Source organism: Telmatherina bonti (assembly GCF_933228915.1).
Source record: "Telmatherina bonti genome assembly, chromosome: 21".
Lineage (NCBI taxonomy): Eukaryota > Metazoa > Chordata > Actinopteri > Atheriniformes > Telmatherinidae > Telmatherina > Telmatherina bonti.
The window spans coordinates 19,188,491-19,204,201 of NC_136630.1; the positions used below are offsets into that span (position 1 = coordinate 19,188,491).

A 15,711-nucleotide genomic window follows, 5' to 3' on the forward strand; every position below is an offset into this window, starting at 1 on the left:
TACATTAAATTAAGCCACAACACAACAGCAGCGACATACGTAACATCACGGGAAGTCAGCAATTTTCAGTCCTTACAGGTGATAAGCGGGAGATCTTTTGAAAAAGTCCGAGAAGTATATAAAACATTGATGGTAAAAAAAAAAAAAGAAAAAAAGAAGAACAAAATAAAAGTAAATAAAATTATTAAAAAAGTTTATTAATTTTAGAATTGTCTGTCATTATTGTCTCAATTGTGATATGTACACTAATCCCTGAAAATATTTTATTTCTCTGTATTGAATATTATTATTTCTGTGTTGCATATCTATTCAATAAAACAATTATTAAAAATGAAGTAGGCTATCTAGAGTTTTTCACCGCTTGATTTGCTCGACCATCTATGCTCACTAATTTTCGGTATGCAGTGTAATCAACATTTACAGTATTTTCCTCTCTGGACATTCAGATGAGGCTGACGTAGCGCACAATTCCGCTAGAATTTTACATTCCAGTCGAACTCTTATTGAAGCTATCAAAGATAAGACATATCTGGGTAAAAGAATACGTCTGGTCACAATGAAATCAGTATGTAAATAGCCACATACCACGAACATCCAATAACTCTTTATTTACACAGTTGACACAATAATTATAGTGTATACTGAAATTATATTATTAATTTTTATTTCTTTTTTATTTTTTAAACGTCAGTGTCTTATTTACTTCTCGGACTTTTTCAAACGATCTCACACTTATAAAGTTATGGTGCCCTCCCCGCTGTGTGGCAGCACTGGGCGGGCCTTATTCTCATGTCAACGGATTGTCACACATGATTCTCATCAGACAATCAGTAGTAGCATACTTAAGGACAGCTCAGCCTTTCAGTCTTTGCCAGATTGCTGTTTACCAAGTGGTAACAGCTCTCAGCCAACTCAGAATTTTGATCTCAAGAATCTCAACCTGATTTAACCTGTTTTTGCCCTGTCTCGCTAAGAGGGTCCTGTCTGCCTGCCTGTCTGCTGCTTGCCTGCCACTGCCTACCAGTCCATCTGCCTGTCTGCTCACCTGCCTGCCTCGTCCACTTGCACTCCAATCTCTTTGCCCAGGAGAATTACAATAAAACCTTTGCTTGATCCAACCATCTACATTTGAATCCTTAACCCCAACCCCACAACAGAACAATATGGCCAAAAGGATGGATTCAGCCGACACCCACCCGGAAAACGCCTCTGACCAACTACAACAAGCTCTCTCAGGTCAGAACGGTCATTGGATCAAAATTATCACACCATCCTTGCTCAATTAACCAAACCAACCTCTCATGTTGCTGACCTAGTCCATCCTGCTCCCCACCAGCAGCCTGTGTCACACTCCGCTCCTGCAGTTCCGATAAAAGAGAGACACATCCCTGTCCCAAGCCTTATGCTGGAGACCTGGGGAAATGCAGGGGTTTCTTGTTACAGTGCACACGGGTCTTCAATCAGAAACCCCTCACATATGCTAGTGACAGGTCAAAGATCTCATACGTCATTGGACTCTTAGAGGGCAAAGCATTATCATGGGTGTGGTATCTGAAACCTGCCATAGTCTGTCTTCATAGAGGAGATGCAGAAGGTGTTTGATCATCCAGTCAGAGGAGGCGCCGTAGTCAAACGGCTTATCCATCTCCGCCAGGGTAATCAAAGCGTTGCTGATTTTGTTGTTGATTTTAGGACTGTGGCTGCCGATTCCGGTTGGAACGATAAGGCTCTTCAGGGCCGGCTGAAGGACAAGCTCGCCACTCGTGATTCGCCAAATTACCTCAACAATTGGATTTCCCTCGCCATCAGGGTGGACAATTGCCACGGGAGAGACACAGAGTGGAGAACCCATTCTGACACAAGTTTTTCTGGCACGGCCCCTGGGGCAACCCATCCTTCCAGTTCTACGTCTTGGACCCAGACCTGGGTCCAAGAACCTGAAACCCGATTCCCTCTCTCGCCAGTTCTCATCTCAGCTTTTGACTTCCCCCAACACTATCCTGCCCACAACTTGTGTCATAGCTGCTTTCTCCTGTGAGGTGGAGGACAAGGAGGAGAGAGGCCCAGCAGTCTCAGCCTGACCCCAGTACGGGTCCTCATGACCGCCTGTTTGATCCTGACATGGTTTGGTCCCTGGTCCTCCAGTGGGGACATTCCTTCCGCCTTGCTTGCCATCCTGGGGCTGTGCACACACGCTCTCTATTAAAACGGCGTTTCTAGTGACCCACTATGGAGAGAGATGTCAGGGAGTTTGTTGCCGCCTGCAGAACCTGTAAGACTTCTTAACAGTCACCCGCCAGACTCCTTCGCCCTTTACCTGTCCTCAGTCTGTAATGGTGGTACGATCAGAATAAAATCAATGATCTGGTGGAGCACACTATTGCCAAGGAGGATTACAGCAAGCCAGTTTGTTTTAAAATAATTTATTTTAAAACAATTAACAATTTAAAATAATTTATTTTAATGGTGTCATCCAGGCCCGGAGTAGGGAGAGTCTTGCAGGCTGTCGGCTAGGCAACGATTAAAACCGGGGATCTCGCATGACGGCACGCACCGGGCTACCTGAGAGGACAAAACATATGCCAACACGGAGGGTACTCTGCGCGGGAGCCTTAAGCTGCTTAGGTAGGGTGTGACTATGATACTCGCAGCAGAGTTCTCCTCTGCCCTTGCGTGTATTCCACGTCGCCACACACTTACTCACTCGTCCAACCCCTCCGGCTGGTCCAGATCCCGATCCTGACACACTGGGAAACACAGCTGGCAGAGCCCCTGACCTGCCGCTACGTGTCGGCTGCCTCGGATGCCTCTCCTCCCAGTGTGTCTGCGATGCCTGGTGCGTGCAGCTTCTTCTAAATGAGGTGAATCTCTCTGCTCCATGACTCTCCCTTCTTATACCAGCAGGTGAACTGCAGCAGGTGTGCTGATTCAATCATGAGTCAGTGATTATAGCAACGAGGGGGGTTAAGTTTTGCACACATAACACAGCAAATAAAAACACACAAATAAAAATGCAATAAAAGCAAAACCAACTTAAAACCCTTGTGCCAGATCACAAGTCGACACTGGATTTTGTCACCGGCCTGCCAGCTTCTCGAGGTAATACCACTATCCTCACTATTGTGGATCCCTTTTCTAAAGATGTATACTTTGTTGCCCTTCCGAAGCTTCCCTCTGCCAGAGAAAGGGCCAATCTTCTGGTCCATGAACTACCTACTGACATAGTGTCAGACAAAGGACCCCAGTTTATGTCTCAGGTATGAAAGTCTTTTTTTGCTAAGCTCTTGGGGCCACATTGAGTCTGTCATCAGATTTCCATCCCCAGACTAATGGTCAAGCAGAGAGGACCAACCAGCATTTGGAGACAGCCCTGTGTGACTGAATCTAACCCCTCCTCCTGGAGTGAACATCTGGACTGGGTAGAGGACGCACGTAATTCACTTACCTCCTCTGGGTCCAGCTTGTCGCCCTTTGAATGCTCCCTAGGATATCAGCCGCCATTGTTTCCAGACCAGGAGGAGGAGGTTTCGACTCCATCTGTTCAAATGCTCATTTGGAGGAAGGCTCGAACCGTGCTACTACAGATGACTGGACGTTCCCGCCGCACGGCTGATGGTCATGGGACTCCTGGACCCCAATACGCACCAGGTAAGAAGGTTTGGCTATCTGCTAAGCACATTCCTCTACAAACCGATGCCAAGAAACTGGTTCCCTATTATCTGGACCTGTTCAAGGTAGATCGCATCATCAATTCCACCGTGGTCCGACTGAAGCTCCCCAAGTCAATGAGGGTGCATCCCTCATTTCATATCCTCCAGTCCCTTAAAACTATTATACAAGTGTAACCAGGTGGTGAAAGAAAATACCAGAATATAGGGTGTAGAAATAATTTGTGAAATCCATTTTATCTAATATTGCTGGTGAGACAAATCTAGAAGTTTAATCCCGATTGTGAACAGCAAGGGGGCTATACAGGTGGGTTGGGACAGGTGATATCCTGTGCTCAAGGGAAAAAATTCCAGGAAGTACTCTGGAAGGTTGTTGCAGTACTAGGATTGTTTATGCTAATGAGAGAGCAGAACATGTGTGTTAGATGTCATTGCATGTGCTAGGTAGGACACTTATTTTAGTTTTAAATGCTGTTTTGTAATTTTGCACGGGTAACATGTTATTATATAAGATGGTTTGAAATGAAGATAGATTTTTTTTTATGTTTGCACAGCAATTGTATTATGATATTGAGGCAGTGTGGTGATTATTCTTTTTTTATTTGTCCATATAGGTGCCACTGCCGTATTGTAATACCAAATTGGTACCCATATTTAATATTTTCTGATGTATCACGTTTTGCACATATTAGGAAACATTGGCATTGTTAAATGTGCCTAAAGTCTGTTGGTGAATTCTTGTTTTTTTAAATCAGTTTATATGCACTGGCAATAAAAAAATACAGGAGATCAAGACCCCCACAAAGACAAATGTATTTTCAATTCAACTTTATTTGTATAGCACCACTTCACAACAATGTATTTGAAGCTTTGTGTGTTCCTTTTACTCCGGCTTCACAAGTATGAACAAATTCAAAGCATAATATGATGAACCTAGTTAAAAGCACCAGTACAATTCCAGTGTTTACTCGCTTCACAGCTGATTGTGTCAATGTCAGCTATATTTTATTTTTAAAAGCCAATGGCCAGCCAAAGTGCTTTAGAGCAAGATATATACATCAAATAAAGCACATACATACACACACATATATACACTAAAATATATATAATCAGTATATATAAGATAATCAGTAACAATAAAAGAATAAAAGCAAAAGTGTATAACAGATAAAAAAAAACAAACAAACAAAAAAAAAAAACAACCACAATATGCTCAATGACAGAAATGAGACAAAATGGAACCAGGTATCTTATTTTATTTTACCTTGTTTTTCTGGGAGGAAGTGACTCTGGCCATCATCACTTAGTGGCGAAACAGTTTCAGATGCATGGCTTGTGTTAATGTTAGGTGCATAAATTGATTTTAGTGAGAAGAAAGCTAAGGGAGGCAACACTACTGTTTTGATACATCTGTTCACACAGCAACAGAAAGTAGGCTATTCATTTTTTCTTCTATGAAATAAATTAGTGACTCTCTCAAGGAACCAGACTTTGCACTTATCAACCCTCCCCCAAGAATTTTACACATTTTATACAAAGACAAGTCATTGCCTCTGGTAACAAACATTAAGCCCTTTCCCATTATCTTTAAAAATGTTTGGCTGGTGAGACGAAGTTTCTCCCAAATCTTCTTTACTTACTTTTCCTTTGTTTTCTTTTTCTGTGTCTACCCATCAATAGTTAGACATTTCATAGCAGTCTGTGGCAGTGTGCCACTAAACCACGAGAAAGTGGTCCACTAGAAAGAACTGACACACTTATAATCTAATGACCAAACTGTAACAAAAAAAGGTTTTCCTAAAATTTTGACCCTCAATGCTGTTTTTTTTTTCTCTCTCCTGCTGTCATGTGACTATATCTGCAACAGTGGGAACAAACAAACCTTCCAATAACTCTCTTCATGAATATGACTAAGTCTCTGCAACCATTTTCACAAGAAAACAGATTCTGACTTATGCATGTGGGTGTTTAGAACAGAAATACAGTAAACACATCTTAGAGGGATTTAAGTCTGTAAGTTTCTGAACAAGATAATGTTTCCGTCTGCAAAAGCTTACACAGCCTCCTCTAAGTCACGAGTCTTGGGAGAAACTACAAATTTCCTGGCAGTCTCTGAGGTGCAGCAGCTCTGCCGGTGAATTGCTGAAAATGATTTGAGAAATGCTGCCTCATATGTGAAATAAACACGAACTAAGTAATGAGTCACTAGACCTGATCTTAATTTCATTGTATGAATTTTTAACAACAGTGTCAGCACACGAGCAAGCCTTCCAGAGTCAGAAGAAAGTTTAAGGAAGTGGTTTGAGACAGAGTGAAGCCAGATTATCAGAATGAGAGATCACTATTCCCAGAATGAGAGAATGATAGATCACTATTCCCAGAATGAGAGAATGATAGATCATTATTCCTAGAATGAGGAAAAAATGAGAAAATAAAGTGTGAAGCATTATTAATGGCACAAGAGTTGTGTTTTGATGTTATTTGTTTTTAGGCAGGGTCTTTAACATGAACAGCTTTTGGAACACAGATGAGTTTTTAGGTGATTAGTGGATTGTGACTTTTAGCTTTATGTTATCTCCTTTGTGAGTAACAGAGAAGCAGCATTAAAAAAAATTGTTGCTTTGCTTAAAATAGAGCTAAAATAAAAGTTACTGATTTGTCTGCAGGTTATGTAGAAAGTACAAGAAACATAAAACAGGGTTTGCTGGAAAGGCGTGAATGTGTTGGATCCAGTTTCACATCATGGGTTGGTAAATGTTGTTCTGTTGTCTGCATTAAGAAAGAAAATCATTAAGAAAAAATGCCGAGCAAAAATGAAAAGCATTCCGGGTGGAATTCCAGGGAAGTGCCAACAGAAGCGTCATACCAACCCGTGTGTGTATGAAGACCTCTCATCCCCACAGAAATTTTAGAATCATGCAAATGTTCATGGAGTTGAGCTTTATACTTATAAACCTTCTCTTTTTTCAAATTTTATTTTAATAATCATTAAATCATAGGTATAAATCTAATACAAGGGTTAAGGCTAAAGGTAGGTTGTGGGAATAGTGGGCTGATGACTGTGTTTCCAGCTTCCTAACTTGCCTGTGTCTCTCTTCATGAAACCTCTGTCTTCACACTGATGAACATTATGACTAATTTGCATTGAAAACTGGCATGAGGTCAGTTTTGTCTGTTGTCTTTATTTAGATTTTACCTTGCTTCACTTGGCAGATAGCGTTGGTTATCTGAAGCCTAGGTCTGCTTTTGAGCGTCATGTGTGACTGTTACATTCTGGTTTTTTTTTAATGTATTTTCAGCTTTTTAATCATAAATCCATCCCATATTTTTGTTAGACTAACAACAACTTGTATTTGGTAAATAAACATTTTTCTAATCAGTTATTACCATATATGTTGAAGCTTAGAGGATATAAATTAATAAAGTGTCTAAACAATTTTCCAAATTTCAATCATCCACTTGTGCTAGTCTGTATTTTAAAAAAAAAAGAAGAAAAATATTGTATTTATTTTTTTATTCATTTTACTTTGCATTTATTGTGTTCCTTTGTGAACACTACAGTATGAATCATGTCATTTCTCAGGATGATACATTCTGTGGTTAGATTTAAGCCTGGTGACTTTTGTTAATGTTGATAGAAAAAGATGAGTAATCCTCCATAAGAACAGAAGTACTTGTGTGCTTTTATAAAACTAAGAAAGAAAGTCTGTGAAGTAGCTGATGTAGTTCTGTGTTGTAGGTCTTTTGTGATTGCTCCAACCCTCCCCACCCCCAATCACCCTAGCTCAACTTCCTCTATACATCTGAATATCAGACACAGCCACTTCTTGTCTGGTCACTCCTGGTTGCTGCAGCTGATGTGAGAGCAGCTCTGCCCTCTGGTCCGTCTCTGGGGGATGGGAGGTGGAAAACATTTGCTGCTCTTGTCAGGTAGGGAGGATCCAGTGAAACATTAATTAGTCTGCTGGGTGTTTACAAGTTGAGAACTAATAAGATTTTGTTTTCATTTTAATTCATTTTCTAGGTTCTGCTTTCATTAATACAACGTCACACACGAAATGCTGTTGAATAAAGTTTCTATATCGATGAGCTCTTGAATGAACGACCACAGCTTCTGAGGCAGCTTATCAAACGCTCAGTTTAACATGCTTGTGCTGTTTCTTAGATTAAACTTGACTCGCTGTAATGAATGGTTTTCCTGTTTTTGTGCATAGACCAGGAGTGGCAGGAGTCCTGCAAATGCCAGGAGTTTCCCTGCTGCAACACACCTGACATTAATTGGGAGACCTGTGCAGAGTTTGACATCAGAGTCTGCACAGGTCAGCTCATTCGCTGTGGATTTGAGTCAGGTGTGTTGCAGCAGGGAAAGTCCTAACGCTTGCAGGACCGTGTCTACGTGGACCGGAGCTGGTCACCGCTTGTATGGATAAATGTTGGAAATATATATATATATATATATATATATATATATATATATATATATATATATATATATATATATATATATATATATATATATATATATATATATATATATATATATATATATATATATATGTATATAAAACTTATTTTTGTAATATGCAAATTTGAAGCATTACCATTTAAGGCACAACTACACACAAGCAGCAAGGATTGAATCATGAAAATGTATTTCCACTGATCTAGACAAATCATGCTTAAAAAGCAGTACTAATGCTCGGAGCAATGTGAAATGGTAAAAGGAGTTGATGTTAGCTTTCATTCGTTTCTGCTTTTTCCCTAACGTGCTCAGATGGTTTCATCAGACAGAAAGGAAGCTAGTGTAGAAAATGCTCATAAATTTTTTTTAAAATAAAATTTTCCACCAAACGGTTGCTGTGGGGAAAAAAAAATAAAGCACTGACCGAATTTCAATAGATAAATTGTAAAAAGTAGAATTTGAAATGTAATCTAATTTTTTCTAAATTCTGTTACAGCCTTTGTGCTTCTGGTAAGATGTCAGGAACCAACAGGTAATCAGCACTTTTACTTGTTTCAACCCACATTTGTTTTGTAGTTATAGAAATGAACACATACAATGGTACATCCATTTATCCTTGTTAGATTGAAACAATAACTAAACTGTTTTGATGATGAATGTATTTCTTTCCATTTCCATCTGTCTTTTTAGTGTCCATGTCACCCCCTTTGAAGCAGATCTTCATTGGGGACCTACTTTATTTTAAATGTGACACCAAATCAAATGAAGATAAGGTGAAATGGTATTTGAATGACACATTACTAAACCCGACAAATAAAACTCTGAGGATAGCAGCTGCTGCACCTGATGACTCTGGCTCTTATTCCTGTGAAATTAACAGTGGAAAGAGTAAAAATGTCGACATCACTGTTTTTGGTAAATATACCACTTGATTAGTACAAACTCCCAAAAATGTAAAGGAAAATTTACTAATCTTCCATCTGAATTTCTAATTTACCACACAGAATATCTTCCAATTGCCACACTCATCATTGAGACAGGCCAACCAGTGATAGAAAAAGGCTGCTCAGTTATCCTGAACATTGAAAATGACGATGGCCTGAAAGGATGGAGGTGCTGGGTCTTCAGGGAAAATCGAACAAATATGATTTTGTTGAGGCTGCAGGACAACGAAGTGAGGTTTTCCTTTCAACCAAGAGAACTGTCTGTCGCTGAGACCATTTTCTGGTGTACTGATAAGGATCAAAGACGCAGAAGTAACCAGATCACCATTAGGACCTCAGGTAGGGCCACTGTGTTACTATCATTTCAGTAATTATTGAAGTTCATGTTTTTTTGTTTTTTTTTTAAATCTTACTTTTTCATTTGATTTTCACATTCCTTCGCCCAACACCTTAATTTTCTGGTTCAATTTTCATCTTTTTGACAAATTCCACATTTAAAAAAAGTTAATACTGTTCTGGCTTCAGAAATTGTATTTATCATTTTAGAATAAAGTTGATACAGTTACACTCTTCTTTCAGAGAGCAGAGGAGCTCTGGAAATGTATCCCCTGCCTGCAGTAGCTGGACGCAGCTTGACTCTGAGGTGCCTTGTCTGGGGCGCAGACACGGTTATCAGGGCTGTTTTCTACAGAGAGAACACAGTCCTTACCACAGTTTCTGGATCTGATTATAATATTGACAATATGGAAAAATCTATGGCAGGAAATTATAGGTGTGAAGCCAGTTACAGGTACAAGGACCAGACTGTTGAGACCCAACGGTGGATTTCTGATACACAAGAAGTGCCTTTCCAAGGTACTGATACTAAACAATCCATCTCTGACTGTGTTGGAGTGCTGGTTTATGGCATGAGCGATCCCAACTCTAATTATTGCTGTTTCCTATTTTGTCCATGTCAGTGAGTCCTGTTCAAGCAGTGCTCCTTGCAGATGGGAAGTGCTCTTGTCCATCATGTCCCAGTGATATGACTTATCGGTATTACAAGAGAACCGGCAAGTTGTGGATGAATCAGGGTTCCAAACCATTGTGGAGCGATGGTACTTATTATTGCAGAGGCATTTCAGATCATATGAAGACTTTGCCCAGCAAATCTTTGGATTGTGAGTATCTGTCTCTTTAAACTTTTGTATGACTGCCATTGAGTTTTCATTTGAGTTACAAATAGTCAATATGGCATTTATTAAGGAGGCTGGGTTTAGAGCGTATCTTTTCTCAGAAACTGAGGGGCAGCAGGGCTGTGGGTTCATCATCTTGTATAGCTTTTATTGTTTTCTTTTTTTTCCTTTCTTTTTTTCTTTTTTTTTTTTTGGTCACTTTTTGAGGAAAGTCAATTTTGCTTCATATTATGTGACTCTAGTAGGCATTACATTTTATCACAATTACTGCCAGTCATACCTACTTAATGCTTTCATTGTTCTTTGTTTTAGATCAATCAAGTTTGATGATTGTTTGGATTATACTGATCATATTAGTCATATTAGCCATAGGGGCAATAGTCTTGCTTGTTTTCTTGCGCAAGATGAACAGTGCCAGAGGTGAGTAACTATCACATATTTTATTTGTTTGCTGTATTCTTTTGGCTTCTGCTTCTTATCATCGTCTCTCTTTGGTTTTATCAGGACAAATTTATGAGGATGTGGCACTGAGGTTACAAGGTGATGATAAATATGACACTCTGCACCCACGTGAGAGAGAAGCAGAATATGATACACTTAATCCCGGAGCATCAGGTGGACAGGAGAAAGGTGGTGAATATGAAGCACTGAATAAAAAAGAAATGAAAGAAGGGGTGTATGACACTCTAGAGGCTACAGGTGCAGAGGGGGGAAATGGGGGCTACGAAGCACTTAAGAAAGAAAGAATGGAAGGGGCAGAATATGAGACTCTGGAAACAAAGTCAGAAGTGAATATCAGACCCTGGACAAGTCAGCTATGAAGGAGGGAACAGATGAGGGAGAATATCAGACCCTGGAAAATAAGGGTGCTGTAGGACAACCAGAGATAGACAAATAACACGCTGGAAGCAAAGACAGAGGAGACTCTGCCATAAAGATAAAATGAAGTCTCAGTTGTTTTTATGATGAGATTTAATTTACACCAAATTCGCACCCTGATGATGTCTTTGAAACTCAAATCCGCTGATAAGACAAACATGGGTGTTTTCCATGAATAAAGTCTCCCTCTGACACTGTGAAGAAAAGCAAAGAGATTTGTGTATTTAAAAACTTAACAGAAGATTTTTTTTTAGACTTATTATTGGCAGGGAAACGTTCACATTTGTTGCTTCTATTCATTGTGGTAACTCCACAGGAAAAAATGTAGGTTACCAAAACAGAAAAATGTGCATTTTCTGACAAAAGCAGACAAAAACAAAGCAGCAGATACTGTACAGTACATTCAGGGTATACAGGGGCTATTTCACACTTTTCTTTTATTTTGAGGTTTAAAGCTAACAAATAATAATGGTTATCTGTAAGTATAATATTTTTCTACTGCCAGCGTGTTATACACATTATTTATATCACAGCATGATACGTACTTAAACTAAAGAAATTCCACTTGCTGCCATGTTAAACAGGGTTTGTAAGTCATTGCTTTGGAAGATTAGCTGATTTATTTTAATATTATAATATGTTTCTTTTAAATATTGGTATATTTTAGCATTAAAATGGAGCTTTCTGTTAAACTGTAAGCATATGTAAGCTATTTTTATATTGTTTTCTGAAATATTCCTTTTTGTATTCAACTTTAAAGCACTTTTTGATAGATGTCAAATTGTTTATATGCTCATAGTATGCACTTGAAAGAAGGAGGCGCTGAACTTTTTTAATATTCTACATGCTGAAATAAATTTGTTTTTATCAGATCTGTATTTTTTTCTGCTTTTATTTGGAGTACAGTCTTATTCACCTTTAAAAGTGAGTATAACAATTTCAAACATTAAGTTCTGAATCATCCTCCACTACCTACAACATACACTACAAGTCAAAAGTTTGGACACACATTTCCATTAAATGGAACAGGAAAGTGTGTCCCAACTTATAACAGGTAGTGTACATGCCATCCCCTCTTTTCAGTTTGTAAGACAATATATTATGGGAGCATAACAAAAGTAAAGAAGTTTTCAGAAACTATGTACTTGGGTAAAACAAAACAATAAAAAAAACTAAATAAAATATGATATAAATATATAATACAATATAATATGGTATAATATATATATACATTTTAAATTGAGAAATTAATCTATACAATGATAATTAAATAAGATAAAACTGACTAAAATAAAATAAAAATAACAATAAGCAAAGATAATTGATTTTCAGCCTCTATTTAGAAACTTGAACAGCTTCTGCAGCTGTGAGGATCTCCTGCAGGCTGTTCCATGGTGGAGGGCCGTAGTGTTTTATAATGAAACTTCGCCAGTAGTTCTGGTTCTGACTTTGGGAACAGCTGAAAAGGCAGAACCAGAGGCCTCAGGGTCTGCAAAGGTTCATAATTTAAAAGAAAGTCAGATAAAAAAGAAGACTCAAGACAATTAAGGAATTTAAAAACTACTAAAAAAAAAAAAAACTTAAATCAACAAGTCGTTGTTAGTTAAAGTCTTGACATGCACTGAAAGCCAATACAGGGATTATGAAACTGGTGCAGTAGAGTCCCCTCCCCCCCCCCTTTAATCCTCGTCAGAAGACCAAGTTTTGTGAACCTTATTGCTAAGTGTTACAGTTGCTGCAACTGTTTCTAATCACTTAAACTGCTAATGAGGGATCTTCACAAGTTAACATTTCTACTTTGTCACCAATAGACCACGTGGCTGAAGACCACAAGGTGGTGGTCTTCAACACAGAGGCTCATCAGAGTGTTGTGCTCTGTTTTTCCCCACTGTGTACATTAAACATCAGACACATCACCAACAGATGCCACTTCCTGAAGATCTTACATGGTTGTATATTTGGCTTTGCATCATTAGGGTATGATGTGGAATAAAGATCTCTCCAGAATACAGATATTCTGTTTGTTTCTACTCTTTAATGTTTTTTTTCATGACTCATTCATACTTCTGTAGTTTTAGTGTAATTCCTTCAGTGTGATTAGTTTTAATGATGTTTAATCTTTTTTAAGCACCTTAGTCACTTGAGTGTTGTTGGAACGGCCTATATTATTATTTTTATTGTTGCTACTATATATATATATATATATATATATATATATATATATATATATATATATATATATATATATATATACATATATATAATATATGTAGAGTTTACTCTCTACTTTTTCATTTACAGAATATCTTATATTAAATACCAACTTTTATATTTCAGTTTGATATTTTCTTGCAAATGCTTTCATTGACTTGTATTTTTATTTTTTATGTTTTTGTATTTTTGTTTTCTTACAATTTTTAGAGATATTTCTTCTGTCATAGATAAACAAAATAAAATCCCACAGGATTAATAAAGATCTTATGTTTGTCAAGCTGGGGTGGTGGTATGGACCCAAATGCAGGACAGGAGCCAGGAATCCAGAATGAAGATTAATTTTATTGTCCAAAATACTCAAACACAAACACACAAATGACAATGTTATGTTATGTTATGTTATGTTATGTTATGTTATGTTATGTTATGTTATGTTATATTATATTATATTATATATATATATTTTTTAATTTATATGTTTACAACAGTCTTGAAAGAATGAAAATTGCAGTAGAAATTAACAGCAAAGGATGCCATAGTTGACCCATATCGCCAGTTGTTTGTTCTAGCTGCACACTCTCCTTCCCCCATCTTGCAACAAAATGCACACGGTGTGAAATGTTGCACAGGGTGTAGTGTTGCAATACCAAAGCAGAGCATTGACTGAGTTTCTTTCATTTCCCTTTCTTTTTCTTCGCTTGCAGATTGACACAGGATGATGCCATTAATTGCGTGGACACCAGCAAAGAGCAGTGAATGTGAATCTCTGAGTGCTGCTTACTGACTAGAAAAACTAGAGAGCACATTATTTTGATGTTATCAATTTCCAATTTTCTACTTTATTTCCTTTGTCCTTGTACTTTAAGTCAGTAATCAATATGCTGTCTGGAGAGGTGCATTAGGGGTAACATGAAACACCATAAGAGCATTTGAAGCCCTACTTCAAGAGCGCTAGAACATAAAACAATTGAGGAAGGAAACAGATGCTCCTGCTGTGGTAATCTGTCGACAATAAACTCATTTAAAATCAAGCTTTTAAGCATTGCTGCCAGCATATCAGTATGACCTACAACATCTACAAATAATGCACACAAACTCACACCTCTAGGTTTTATTATACAGTATTCCACGTATACTTGATTTTTTATACAGTTTTAGTGTACAATCAAAACAGTTAACAATAAATCAATTAAAAATAACAGAAACAGTAAAAATTCAGACATTTAAAATTTATTCTATCAGTGAACTCAATTTAGTGAAACATTACCATCCCGCGACCTAAAACAGCGAGATTATTTTCATTCTAATCCCTCATCCTGAGAGTAATATACATTTCAACACCTACGAACAAACTTAACATTGACTGTGTACAGGGCCGTGTCATTGTTGTATTGTAGCTCATGAACTTTCTAATTTTATTTTTTCTTGTGTTATTAATGATAAAGCAAGCAGTTATGAAGGTCAACCTTTAACAGAGTGCTTCACCACAGCCTCAGTTTGATGCTTTTTGTGCTTTTTCTCTGCAGCAGAGTCATAGTGGTGACACAAGCTGATGAACAACTGCAGGACAACAACTAAGTAGCTTATTGTTGCACCTAAAGCATGTGGAACAAAATCCATGTTAGATTTTGAAGAAAAATCTCTCAAAGAGGCTTGATGGGCAAAAAGTCCCAAAACTAAGACACTAAATCATAAAGATGCTCATAATTTTCTATATATTGACATTTCTTCAAGTTCTATATGAGGCATTTTTAATCCTCACTTTGCCAGCAGGCAGACAGGCCAAAGGTCAAGTGCTTAGTTTTTATTTTCCATCTACAAAGCTGCATACAGTAATATTTGCAGGTGTTCATTACTTCCTCTGTGAACAAGTAAACCAATACTACAGAACAAAATATTTTGTTGTATTGGCACAATGCTTTTTCTTAAATGTGTGCAGATTAAGGACAAAAATGAACACTGTGTTTAGGAGAACTTTTCTGTTTGAGGTGCTCACTTTTCTGCAGGTTGCAGAAACTCCACGTCTGAAAACCAACTCGCAATTCACCTAATGTGAGTGTGATAAGAATTTACTGTCTTTACTGATTCAGATACAAACAAGAGGCATACAAATTAATACCAAGTCTAGTCAGTTAATATAGAAACGTCTACAATCATTAAACATCAATGAAAGTCACGTCAGGGCTAAAGCACAGCCTTTCTCCAACAAAAATGACAGAAGGGCTGGCTGTTCCTAAAACATTCAAGATACACAACTGCAATCACACACACACATACATTTTACATTTACTAAAGTCTTCGGTTCCACTGTGCAGTCTCTTTGAAATCAGTTCAGTTGTGTTATTGCAGTCAGGTCTGCTGAGAAATGT

General features: G+C 37.9%; 1 long non-coding RNA gene across 1 annotated transcript; it reads left to right on the forward strand.

Annotated features, from left to right (window-relative positions):
* The first annotated feature begins 7,518 nt into the window (after positions 1-7,518).
* On the forward strand, positions 7,519-9,039 carry LOC306771328. Its single transcript, XR_013771760.1, has 3 exons — positions 7,519-7,598; positions 8,627-8,662; positions 8,821-9,039. It is a non-coding gene; the product is annotated as an uncharacterized lncRNA (long non-coding RNA).
* Positions 9,040-15,711: the final 6,672 nt, after the last annotated feature.